At 39.9% G+C, this 12,094-nt stretch overlaps 1 pseudogene; it reads left to right on the forward strand.

The window, feature by feature from the left end:
- LOC144225928 (heat shock cognate 71 kDa protein pseudogene) lies at positions 1–2,232 on the forward strand (annotated as a pseudogene).
- The last annotated feature ends 9,862 nt before the right edge of the window (positions 2,233–12,094 follow it).

Below are 12,094 nucleotides of genomic sequence, written 5' to 3' on the forward strand. Positions count from 1 at the left end.
AGGTAGCTGATTTCTTCCCGAGCCGGGCCGGGCTCACCCAGAAGCAACTATGTCTAAGGGACCTGCAGTTGGCATCGATCTTGGCACCACCTACTCCTGTGTGGGAGTCTTCCAGCACGGGAAGGTGGAAATAATTGCCATCGATCAGGGAAACCGGACCACCCCAAGTTATGTCGCCTTTACTGACACCGAACGATTGATCGGTGATGCTGCAAAGAATCAAGTTGCAATGAATCCCACCAACACAGTTTTCGATGCCAAACGCCTGATTGGACGCAGATTCGACGATGCTGTTGTCCAATCTGATATGAAGCATTGGCCTTTCATGGTGGTGAATGATGCTGGCAGGCCCAAGGTCCAAGTAGAATACAAGGGAGAGACCAAAAGTTTCTATCCAGAGGAGGTGTCTTCTATGGTCTTGACAAAGATGAAGGAAATTGCAGAGGCTTACCTTGGCAAGACTGTTACCAAAGCTGTAGTCACAGTACCTGACCTGCCTATTTTAATGACTCTCAGCGTCAGGCTACCAAAGATGCTGGAACTATTGCTGGTCTTAATGTGCTTAGGATCATCAATGAGCCAACTGCTGCTGCTATCGCTTATGGCTTAGACAAAAAGGTTGGAGCTGAAAGGAACATGCTGATTTTTGACTTGGGAGGTGGCACTTTTGATGTGTCAATCCTCACTATTGAAGATGGGATCTTTGAGGTCAAGTCTACAGCTGGAGACACCCACTTAGGGGGAGAAGACTTTGACAACCGAATGGTAAACCATTTTATTGCAGAGTTCAAGCGCAAACATAAGAAGGACATCAGCGAGAACAAGAGGGCAGTCCGTCGCCTCCGTACTGCTTGTGAGCGCGCCAAGCGCACACTTTCTTCCAGCACCCAGGCCAGTATTGAGATTGATTCTCTATATGAAGGAATTGACTTCTATACCTCTATTACTCGTGCCCGGTTTGAAGAGTTGAATGCTGACCTGTTTCGTGGCACCCTGGACCCTGTAGAGAAAGCCCTTCGGGATGCCAAGCTAGACAAGTCTCAGATCCACGATATTGTCCTGGTGGGTGGTTCTACACGTATCCCCAAGATCCAGAAACTTCTATAAGACTTTTTCAACGGGAAGGAACTGAATAAGAGCATCAATCCTGATGAGGCTGTTGCTTATGGTGCAGCTGTCCAGGCAGCCATCCTTTCTGGAGACAAATCTGAAAATGTTCAAGATTTGCTGCTGTTGGATGTCACTCCTCTTTCTCTTGGCATTGAGACTGCTGGTAGGGTCATGACCGTTCTCATCAAGCGCAATACTACCATTCCTACCAAACAGACCCAGACCTTCACTACTTACTCTGACAACCAGCCTGGTGTACTCATTCAGGTTTATGAAGGTGAGCGTGCCATGACCAAGGATAACAATCTACTGGGCAAGTTTGAACTCACAGGCATACCTCCTGCCCCCCGTGGCGTTCCTCAGATTGAAGTCACTTTTGATATTGATGCTAATGGCATTCTCAATGTCTCTGCTGTGGATAAGAGTACAGGGAAAGAAAACAAGATCACCATCACAAACGACAAAGGTCGTTTGAGCAAGGAAGACATTGAGCGCATGGTCCAGGAAGCTGAGAAGTACAAAGCTGAAGATGAGAAGCAGCGGGACAAGGTGTCCTCCAAGAATTCCCTGGAATCCTATGCATTCAATATGAAAGCAACTGTTGAAGATGAGAAACTTCAGGGCAAGATAAATGATGAGGACAAACAGAAGATTCTGGACAAGTGTAATGAAATCATCAACTGGCTGGATAAGAACCAGACTGCAGAAAAAGAAGAATTTGAACATCAGCAGAAGGAGTTGGAGAAGGTGTGCAACCCCATCATCACGAAGCTGTACCAGAGTGCAGGAGGCATGCCTGGAGGAATGCCTGGAGGCTTCCCTGGTGGCAGTGCTCCTCCCTCTGGTGGTGCCTCCTCCGGGCCCACCATTGAGGGTTGATTAAGCCAACCTGAGAATAGGTCTAGCATTGTTCCACACAAAACATTTGAAGGACCCAAATTTGTAGCAAATTCCGTGGCAGTTTTAAAGGAGCTGCTATAGTTAATAAACTGGGCATTCTTGATACTTGAATATGGAATATGTGCACAGGGAAAGAAATACAACATTGCACTTTATAAGCACTGTATTGTGAAGTGGAAAATGCAATGTCTTAAATAAACTGTATTTAAAATTGGCAAAAAAAAAAATAAATAAAAGAAAGTCATTAGTGGCTAACAAAATTAACCTTAATTTAAAAATGAACTACTATTTTTTTTTTTTTTGAGGCACCTGGGTGGCTCAGCAAGTTGAGTGTCTGGTGTCAGCTCAGGTCATGATCTCTCAGTCTGTGAGTTCAAGCCCCATGTCAGGCTCTGTGCTGACAGCTCTGAGCCTGGGCCCTGCTTTGGATTCTGTGTCACCCTCTCTCTCTGCCCCTCCTCTGCTCATGCTCTGTCTCTCTAAAAATAAATAAACATTAAAAAAATTATTTTTTTTAGAAATGAACTACTTTTTTAGGTTCTAACTTGGACTCTAATGACTATTTTACCGGCTTCGTAAATTCTGGTTCATACCCTGAATAAAGCATTAATTTTATTAACATCAATTTAATGACGTGGATATTTATCCACCTATAGAAATTTGAGGGAAGGATGGGAAATTAGCTTTAGTTATTCCGCAGTTATTTTAACTTTAGATCTAACTAGCCATGTGCTCTTAAAGAAGTCCCATCATCTATGACTCTGAATGTTCTTCTATAAAATAAGAGACCTGGGCCTTGTATTCTGGTGCTTCTAGATCTTCATGGCCAGCATGCTGCTTTCCCATCCCTCTCTTCTGGAAACAACACATGCTCTTCTTGTAAGAGTGGTATCCCAGGGAAGGAACAACCCAATATAACATCTGGCACCAAAAAAAAAAAAAAAAAAATCTAAAGAAGTTGAGCTCTGAACTCAATGTCTAGCCTTCTGATTCCAACATTAAGTTGCCAAGGAAAACTGAAAACAGTCATTTAGTCCAGGGAGGGAACATGGACAAGAGACAAGAACAGAGTAGAGTCTTAACACTTTTTTATATTCCCCTCTGTACATTTGGAATTTTGAATCTTATTCTGTACATGTATTACCTAGTCAGTACATAAATAAATACTTTTAGATAATTTGTTAAGAGACAAAGTATAGTTTATGATCTCATTTCCTTATATGGGCATTCATAGAATAAGGACTAGATTTATATATGTGAAAATATCAGCAGGGCCATTTGGGTGCCTCAGTTGGTTAAACATTTAACTTCGGCTCAGGTCACGATCTCATGGTCTGTGAGTTAGAGCCCCACGTTGGGCTCTGTGGTGACAGCTCAGAGCCTGGAGCCTGCTTTGGGTTCTGTATCTCTCTCTATATATATACCCCTCACCTGTTCATGCTCTGTCTCTCAAAAATAAATAAATGTTAAAAAAAATAAAGTTTAAAAAATATCAACAGTTATTATCTCTGTACAAGTGTGAGTGAATTTTGTCATCTTTTCTATGGATTTTGTTTATTTTGTATAAATTTTCTTCCATGACTGTTACTCCTATGGCCAGATAAATCTTTTTAATTTTAAACATTAATTACATAGAATAAAAAATGTAAAGAACAAAATGGGACAAATTAATACACCAAAACAAAGGGGAAGCCACAAAATCCCTATTAGCAACCATGTCACCTGACACAGGCAGGTGCTGAGTGGATCTCCTATGAATCAGTCACCTTCAGCCCCTGTATCCTCATATGCCTTCTCTCACTGTGAGCTGTTTTCTCAGCTTAAAGCCCTCATCTTCCTAAAACCCTCCTCTCTCAAAACCTCCACCTACTCCCCCACTTTCATCTCAGTAGGTCCATTTGCTGCTCAGGGATCCACTTTGCTCTTCTTTCTCCAGGGAGCTCCCTTGACTCCCAAGTCTGGTCTGGGTCCCCATCCAATCTGCATTATTACCACCCCCTTACCAGATTGTAGTTTCTGAAAACAGGGCCATGTTTGGCTTGATCACTTTTGTTTCCCAAGCACCTGTCACAGTGATTGACATAGACTCTCAATAATTGTGTTGAGGGGCGCCTGGGTGGCTCAGTCAGTTAAGCCTCCGACTTCAGCTCAGTTCATGATCTCATGGTTTGTGGGTTCGAGCCCCGTGTCGGGCTCTGTGCTGACTGCCAGGCTCTGAGCCTGGATGCTGTTTCGGATTCTGTATCTGCCTCTCTCTCTGACCCTCCCCTGCTCATGCTGTCTCTCTCTCTCTCTCTCTCTCTCTCTCTCTCTGAGAAATGAATAAAACATTAAAAATTTTTAAATAAATAAATATGTGTTGAATGAATTAGATTACTTGTACAAGCTTCGTTTCTGGCATGCTACATGCACATTTCTTTTGAGCACCCTCACCTGGACTCTATCTTGATTCTTTTCTAAAAAACTCTTACTTTCCCAGTTGAGCACCCTCACCTGGACTCTATCTTGATTCTTTTCTAAAAAACTCTTACTTTCCCAGCTATCCATCTTCTTAACCAAAAGCAACTTTTGCTGACATGGTAATAAAGAGATGGAGTAAGCATACAGCCATTGCTATATACTGAAATGTGCACGTTAGCCTAAGGGGTTCTCATTGACCTGCATTTTACTGGGTTCTGTGGTTGGCACTTAGATCTCAGATGTTTTATGAGATATATCCTTATTTTCTGTAGAAATTAACTTGGATGAGCAATTAGGGCAGTAGTAAACACTTTAGATCTTGGTGCAAACTTATAGACCACAGTTTACACTCAAGTTGTAGTGAATAAATACTGAATGCTATTAGAGGTTGCACTTGAGCTGATAACCAAGATGATACTGATAAAAGAGTTGTGGTAATCTGTTCCTTTAGACGGACTTGTTGAGTAGCCCAAAATGAGGAGCAATCTCTAATAATTCATTCAGAGCACACTTTATTGATACTATGTAGTTGTTGGTGGTGACACTATGAAATGGCAGTAAGTCATACAATTACATAGGACCTGTAACATGAAATCTGGAAGGAACTTTTAATGATCATCTGATCTCACCCCCTAATTATTTTACAGATGAAGACTGAGACACAAAGAGATAAAGTTTATAGCTCATGGCAGAATTGAATTTGACCACAAGACTCCTGCCCTTAAGTCTTAAGTAATTAATTTTTTAAATTTATAATTTGCCATTTATTGTAATATAACCCCAGCCAGAACTCTAGGAAAGTATAAACTTAAGCTTTGTTACATATATTTTATATATATATATATATTTATATATATATATCACAACTGTATTTCTGTNAATATTTAAGAGATTTGTATCTAATCATAATTAAATTACTGTATTTCATTGAATCTAAGATGCCACCAATTAAATTAGTAACGTATTTACTGCTAAGAAAGAAAAACTGTCAATTAATTGAAGATATTATCAATTATAGGAAATAGCCCAATTTCAGAAATATTAACATAAAAAATATCATCTTGAAAATTGAAGAAATATGGTGTTTGTTAAGATCATGTTTATACTATTCTCCTAAAGTAATATATTTAATATTGGTAATATCTCTATATTTATACCATGTTCATTGATAAATATAAGTGGTGGACACAGATACAAATATTTTCATGTAACAGATGCCGATAAGAAAGAATCAAGTATATAAATTTTTTTATAAATCAAATGATATCAGGGTGCTTTTGAAAACCCAACTTAAACCAATCTTTAAAATGGAGTTTATTGCCTCACTGACTATAAATTTCAAACAGCATCCAAGCACTGACTGATTCTCTCTGTCCTCTCACCTCTGCCACCTCCATGTATTGGTCTTGAACTCAGCCCAGCTTCTCTTGAAGCAATCAGATACTGGAATAGTTCCAAGACTCACATCTGGTATCCACACTACACAGAGCAAAGGGAGCCAACCTTCCTAACTCTCTTAGTTGGAGGCCTCAGGTTCACTCTGATTGACCAGCTTGAGTCATATGCAGTTTAGTGGAGTCATTAGGAGTATGGATTCCAGAGTCAAACAGCCTGAATTATACTCCAACCCACCTCACTATTTACAAGCTCTGGGCCTCAGAGCATCATAGACAGGGTTTATATTAGCACCTACCTGATGTGGTTATTGTGAAGATTCAGTGGACTAATGCAATGCCTTGTCCTTGGTAAACACTGTGAGAGTGTTGATGATGATGATGATGATGATGATGATGATGATGATGATGTCGTCTACCTTTGAAGCAATGACAGTGGCTAAAAGGAGACTGTGCTGCATGGCTTAGCCTAGGTCAAAAGGCACTTCCAGAGTGACAGGCAGAATTTGCTTCTGGGGAATCAAATGGGTCCCCAAATGAACACTGGGAAGGAGTGACTAGACAATTAGGCATAAGAACAAGTAGAAGTAACCCATAAATGTCCATTATATAAATCATAGTTTAAATACATAGGGTTGAGGTGCCTGGGTGGCTCAGTCATTTGAATGTTTGACTCTTGGTTTTGGCTCAGGTCATGAGCCTGTTTTATGGATTTGAGCCCCATGTCAGGCTCTGCACTGGCAGCACCGAGCCTCCTTAGGATTCTTTCCCTCTTACTGTCTCTGCTCCCCGCCCCCCAAAAAAATAAATATACTTAAAAAATTTTTAAATAAAATGAAACAAAATAAATACACAGGGTTGTTTGACAAGTCATACTCTAAAATGAAGACTATGTGTTCAAGGTAAATAGTCATTCTATGCCTTTTATGTTTGACAAATATGTATTTCCATTTCCCAAATTTCCATTGTATATAAATTATACATTTTTAAAATGCAGACTCTCCTTGTCCTTGCATATTTTCATTCATTTTACTACTCAGTTAGTGCTCAGTGACAATCCACTGTGTACCAAACTTAGCAGTGTACAAACTGGACATGGTCTCTGACTGATTTCATGGAGTTTACAGTGTTACAGAATGCCAGCTCTCAGCAAGTATTAATTTTCCTTTAGCTAGATCACTATTATATAAAATAAAAGTACAAATAGGGCCCTAGAAAATCAATATGTGAATTTTTTTATTGAGTAGTTTGTTTTTTAACTACAGTATTGTAATTACAAATGCACTCTAAGTGTCTGTCTTCTCTATTAGACTATAAGTTGCCTGAAGGCAAAGGCAACACCCTATTAAGTTTTTTTTCATCTGTAACACCTAACATACTGCCTGGCACACCCTACATATCTACAGTTTTTAATTAATTAATTTGGTCTATACTCCAAAGCAATAGTTGCATGGCTGGAGTGGGTAAGAGGTAGAGAAGCAATTCCTGAGTATCCAAAAGATACTGCTGATTTTACAATTTATGATAACTTGAGGTTAAAGTTTTCCTTCCTATTATCTATATACCAAAGAAAAATATGGCTTATAACCTACCTCTGAAACTAAACCCCAGTTTTCAGTTGGGCATTTTCTCCAAATTTCCTTGCAAGTACGTATGGCCATGTGGGTCAGTCCTAGCCAATGAAATGCACGTGTTAAGTATTAAGTGGTACTTCCTGAGAGTCTTTTAAAAGTTTTCCCGGAAGTTTTTAAAAAGAAAGAAGGAGACATGCAACATCTCTGTCCTCCTTTCTAGTGGCTGGAATTTGAATATGATAACTAGAGCACAAATAGCCAGCTAAAGATGATAGTAAGGGAAGAAGAAAGGAGCCTGTACCCTGCGAAGATGAAGGTACCACACCAAGCTTGGGCAGCCTATCTTTGGGCTTCTTTTTTTTTTTTTAATGTGTATTTATTTTTGAGAGAGAGAGAGAGAAAGAGCACGAATGGGAGAGGCAAGAGAGAGCCAGACAGAGGATCTGAAACAGACTCTATGCTGAGAGCAGAAAGCCCAACATGAGACTTGAACTTACGAACTATGAGATCATGACCTGAGTTGAAGTTGGACGCTTAACTGACTGAGCCACCCAGGTGCCCTGGACTTCTTTCTGAGAATGGAAGAAAGAAAATGTCCATCTGTTCACATTCCTGTTGTTTATTTTTGGGCAGTTATTTGTTCGTCATCTGTTATAGGTGGCCAGATGTAATCCCAGTTGAAATCCATACCCATCTACTTAGCTGTGTAAGATAGCAAGAAACCCAATAACCCATATAGCCTTTTTAAAGACCACTTGCTTATGTGCTATATGCCACTCCTTGAAACAATTTTTGTCTATTATTGAATGCAAATATTTAACTTCTCTGATTCTGTGTATCCTTAAATTAGTAAATTTCATTTTTTGAAAATCAGTAAATGAATTTCTTAATTCAGAAAGAAGAGGAAAATTCTTCAAAAAAATTAAGAGGAAAAAGGGATTTCTTCACCCGCAGAAGTCACCATGGCCACCTCCAAAAGCAGCCTGTCCTGTCTTTGCCCCTCCTTTGGCCACTCTGGGCTTGGGAAACAGGAAGGGAGTCAGAAAGCAAAGGTGGGAGGAAAGTATACTGTGGAATGACTTCTTCTCTGAACTCATCGCAATTAACTTTTTAAAACCCACAGCCCTATTCTCCAGGCCTTGTTATATAATTAACCTCACCTGAACTTCTAAACTCTACAGCAAAGACCAGACCAGTATTATTATCCTTGTGATGTTTAGTAGACCCAGGCTGAGGGAGGTGATGGTACTTCCCAAGTTAGTGGTGTGGCAGGGGCAGAAAGTCTGTTCCACTAAGGCATGCTATCATTGGTCCACATACCCCTTTCTTGAGTAAAAGTGGGGAAAAACAATAAAAAGATACACTGCTTCTCCTAAGTCTAATTTAACAAAGGCTCCCATGGGACTGTCTGAAGTTGAGAAATCAATATCCATCCCATTATTCCTTTTTTGGATTTTAGATTTTGCAAACGTCCTTTGGTGGAAGAATTGGTGTGTATGTGTATGTGTGTGTGTTGGAGGGGTAAGGCATAAGCAAGAGAGCCTTATTGATATTTCAGTCTCTCCCCTGACTATGCTCCTGAATGACTGAGGCCCCTGCTTACTAGGCTGGCAGATCCCCTGACTGATGGAAGCTGCCAGCACACTTCAGCTGGCACCCCAGCAAACATATGGTGTCAGGGTCAATATTTACCTTCATTAAACGTGTGCAGCACTTCATCTATTTATTTATTTATTCAGCAGGCAATTAGGCTTCACGGAGCAAAATCCCTTTGTTCTCTACATGGTTTACTGACTATCAGAGCCATGGAAAACAGCTTTCAGACAGGACCATCCAATTTTCAGTATGCAGTGTGTGCATGCATTTGCTTCTCTTATAGAGGAAAAAGGAATACATACACACATGTATGCACATAAATATAGATTGGGAAAATGTTATATATAATATGTAATATATATTTGAGAGCATATTATTAATATATCCTATATATTATTTGGGAAACATTATATGGTATTCTTTTGAATTAGGCATACATCGCATCAATATGTTTGTGTTTTTGGTAACTAAGAGGCTTTTGCAAACAGAAGGGATTATTCGGGAACAATGTTTTAAAAAAATAAGCAACATATTGAAGTTAAAAATGAAAAGTCTAAGTCTCGAGCTTTTAGTTCACTTACAAATCTTATTATTCTGTTCAAAAAAGCAACAAAGTTTAACAAGCACTTTTAAGGAAGTTTTGACTAATGTATTAAATTAATATAAAAATTTAGTTAATTAAAAATACCCTTAAACATTTAAAACTGTATTTATATATTTTCCCATCTTGAGCATTTCAATTATCTAAAGCACAAGTAAAACCTTCTTAAGAATGTAAATTACTCTTTTACATGGATGTTAAGCATATTTTTAATGTTTTTAGATTTCTAATATGGTTTTTAAACTTAGCCAAATATTCTTATTTTCCAGCTTATATCACAAGTTTAAGTTAATTATTCCCTTACAAGTTTACATTGGAAACAAGGCTGCTTGTTTGTTCTAATAGGCTCAATTCCCTTAAATATTACAAAGACTTAAGTACCAAATATGCACAGATCCCTTAGCACAAAAATCATTGATTCCCTGGTTTTGCTTCTATACTTAATTCTAAATCTTTCTGAGGTTAAAAGATGCGTTAAAATTAAAGACATATGGGCACCAGGGTGGCTTAGTCAGTTAAGAGTCCACTCTCTTGATTTTGGCTCAGGTAATGATCTCAGGATTGTGAAATTGAGCCTCAGATCAGGCTCTGTGATAACAGCACAGAGCTTGCTTAGGATTCTCTCCATCCCCCCTCAAAATAAATAAACTTAAAATAATTTTTAAAAATAAAATTAAGGACATAACATCAGCCCAAGTAATTTTAGAGTTACTGTCTGAACATGCTCATGTTTTTTCAAGATCACAGAAGCTAATTGGGACCTGAGGTTAAGGGTTAGAAAGATGCAACACTATTTCCCTCCCAACCCTATGGTCAGATAGAGCCATGTCACTATGTCACTATGTCAAATCTAAGTGACTGGGCTGTGGTCTCTCTTGACCCCACAGGGTCGTGGGCTCTCAACAGTAAAAGTGCTACAATCTCTTCTCCTTTCTCTGGGGTCACCACACCTGGCACCTGAGCCAGTAGCCTGGGAGATTTCTCCCTCTCCTTCAATCCATAACTTACCCAAGCAACAACCAGATTCTTTCTGTGTTACCTACAACCTCTGAAATCCATAACAAATCTGTCCTGTCTGTCCTTCCAACCTTCCTCGTTCGCCTTGCTTCTCATTACTCAGTAGCCCACTCACCAGTCTTGCCTGTGCCAGAGGCTCTACCTCAAGCTACCTCCTATAATCATGGCGATAACAACCACCACCCCACCACCATCCACCACCAGTGCCATTTACCAGCACCTTCTGCAAAACAGGCAACAAGTTAGGTGTTCCACCTATATTATCCCACTGGCTTTCACCAGAGCCCTCATAAGATTATTAAGATGAGTACATTGAGGCTCGAAGAGTTTAAATAAGTTTTCAAGGTCATACAACCTTCTCTCTAGTGCAGAGAGAAATCAAAATTTAAAGATTTAAAACCAATGCTTAGCAGTTCTCTAAAAGAGAGTCATTTCCCTTCTCCACCTATAACACTCCTACTGTTTTTCAAAACTATATCCATGGATCTCTTCCCCTGAGGAGTCTGCCCCACTCCTGACCCTAGTCTGCTTTATCTCTGCCCTGGTTTGCCACAGCACTTTCCACATCGCTTTATCAGAGCACTAAGCACACTTTACTATAAACAATTCACTGACACTTCTTTACCTTGCCAGTATCAAGGGAAATTCCTGACATGCTGATAATGAGCATGGCAAGGCAGTGGGGGGAGAGGGTGCCTGGGTGGCTCAGTCGGTTGATCATCCTTAGCTCAGGTCATGATTTCATGATTGGTGAGTTCAAGCCCCGCGATGGCAAGTTCAAGCCCCATATGGGGCTCACTGCTGTCAGCATAGAGCCTGCTTCGGATCCTCTGTACCACCCCCACCCCCCACCCCTTCCCTGCTGACAACCTCTCTCTCTTAAAAATAAATACACATTAAAAGAAATAAATGAGCATGGGAATGGGGACAGGGGGAAGCAAACAAACAGCTCCTCTTTATGATTCAATCACAGATTTTAGAGACTAGATGACTCTTATCACTTACTAACCCAGTGACCTCGGGCAAGTCATTTAACCTCTCTGATCTTATTTCAATGATTAAATATGAATAATAATTCCTCTTGCTGGGCTGTTGTGAGGATACAATTAAAACAAACAAAGAACACTAGCATGCTGCTTGACAAGAAAGAAATAACAGCTGCCATTATTGATATCGTTATGGTTCCTGACCACCATTTCTGAGAAGGTGATGTGAAGGATGTACATAAAAGTGGAGTGTCTTACAGGCAAGAGCCTGGCCCCCCTGGGGCAATAAATTCATGACTTCAGAACCTATTTCCCATCTCTAGACATAGCTTCCTTTCAACCCAGTTAGAGGACACTGAAAGTCACCACTTCCCTGTGGTTTATGCAAATTAAAATTCAGACATTTACTGAGCTCCTACTGAATGCCAAACACAGAGCCTTGAGGAAGATACACGA

Source organism: Crocuta crocuta, unplaced genomic scaffold, assembly GCF_008692635.1.
Source record: "Crocuta crocuta isolate KB4526 unplaced genomic scaffold, BGI_CrCroc_1.0 scaffold131, whole genome shotgun sequence".
Taxonomy (NCBI): Eukaryota; Metazoa; Chordata; class Mammalia; order Carnivora; family Hyaenidae; genus Crocuta; species Crocuta crocuta.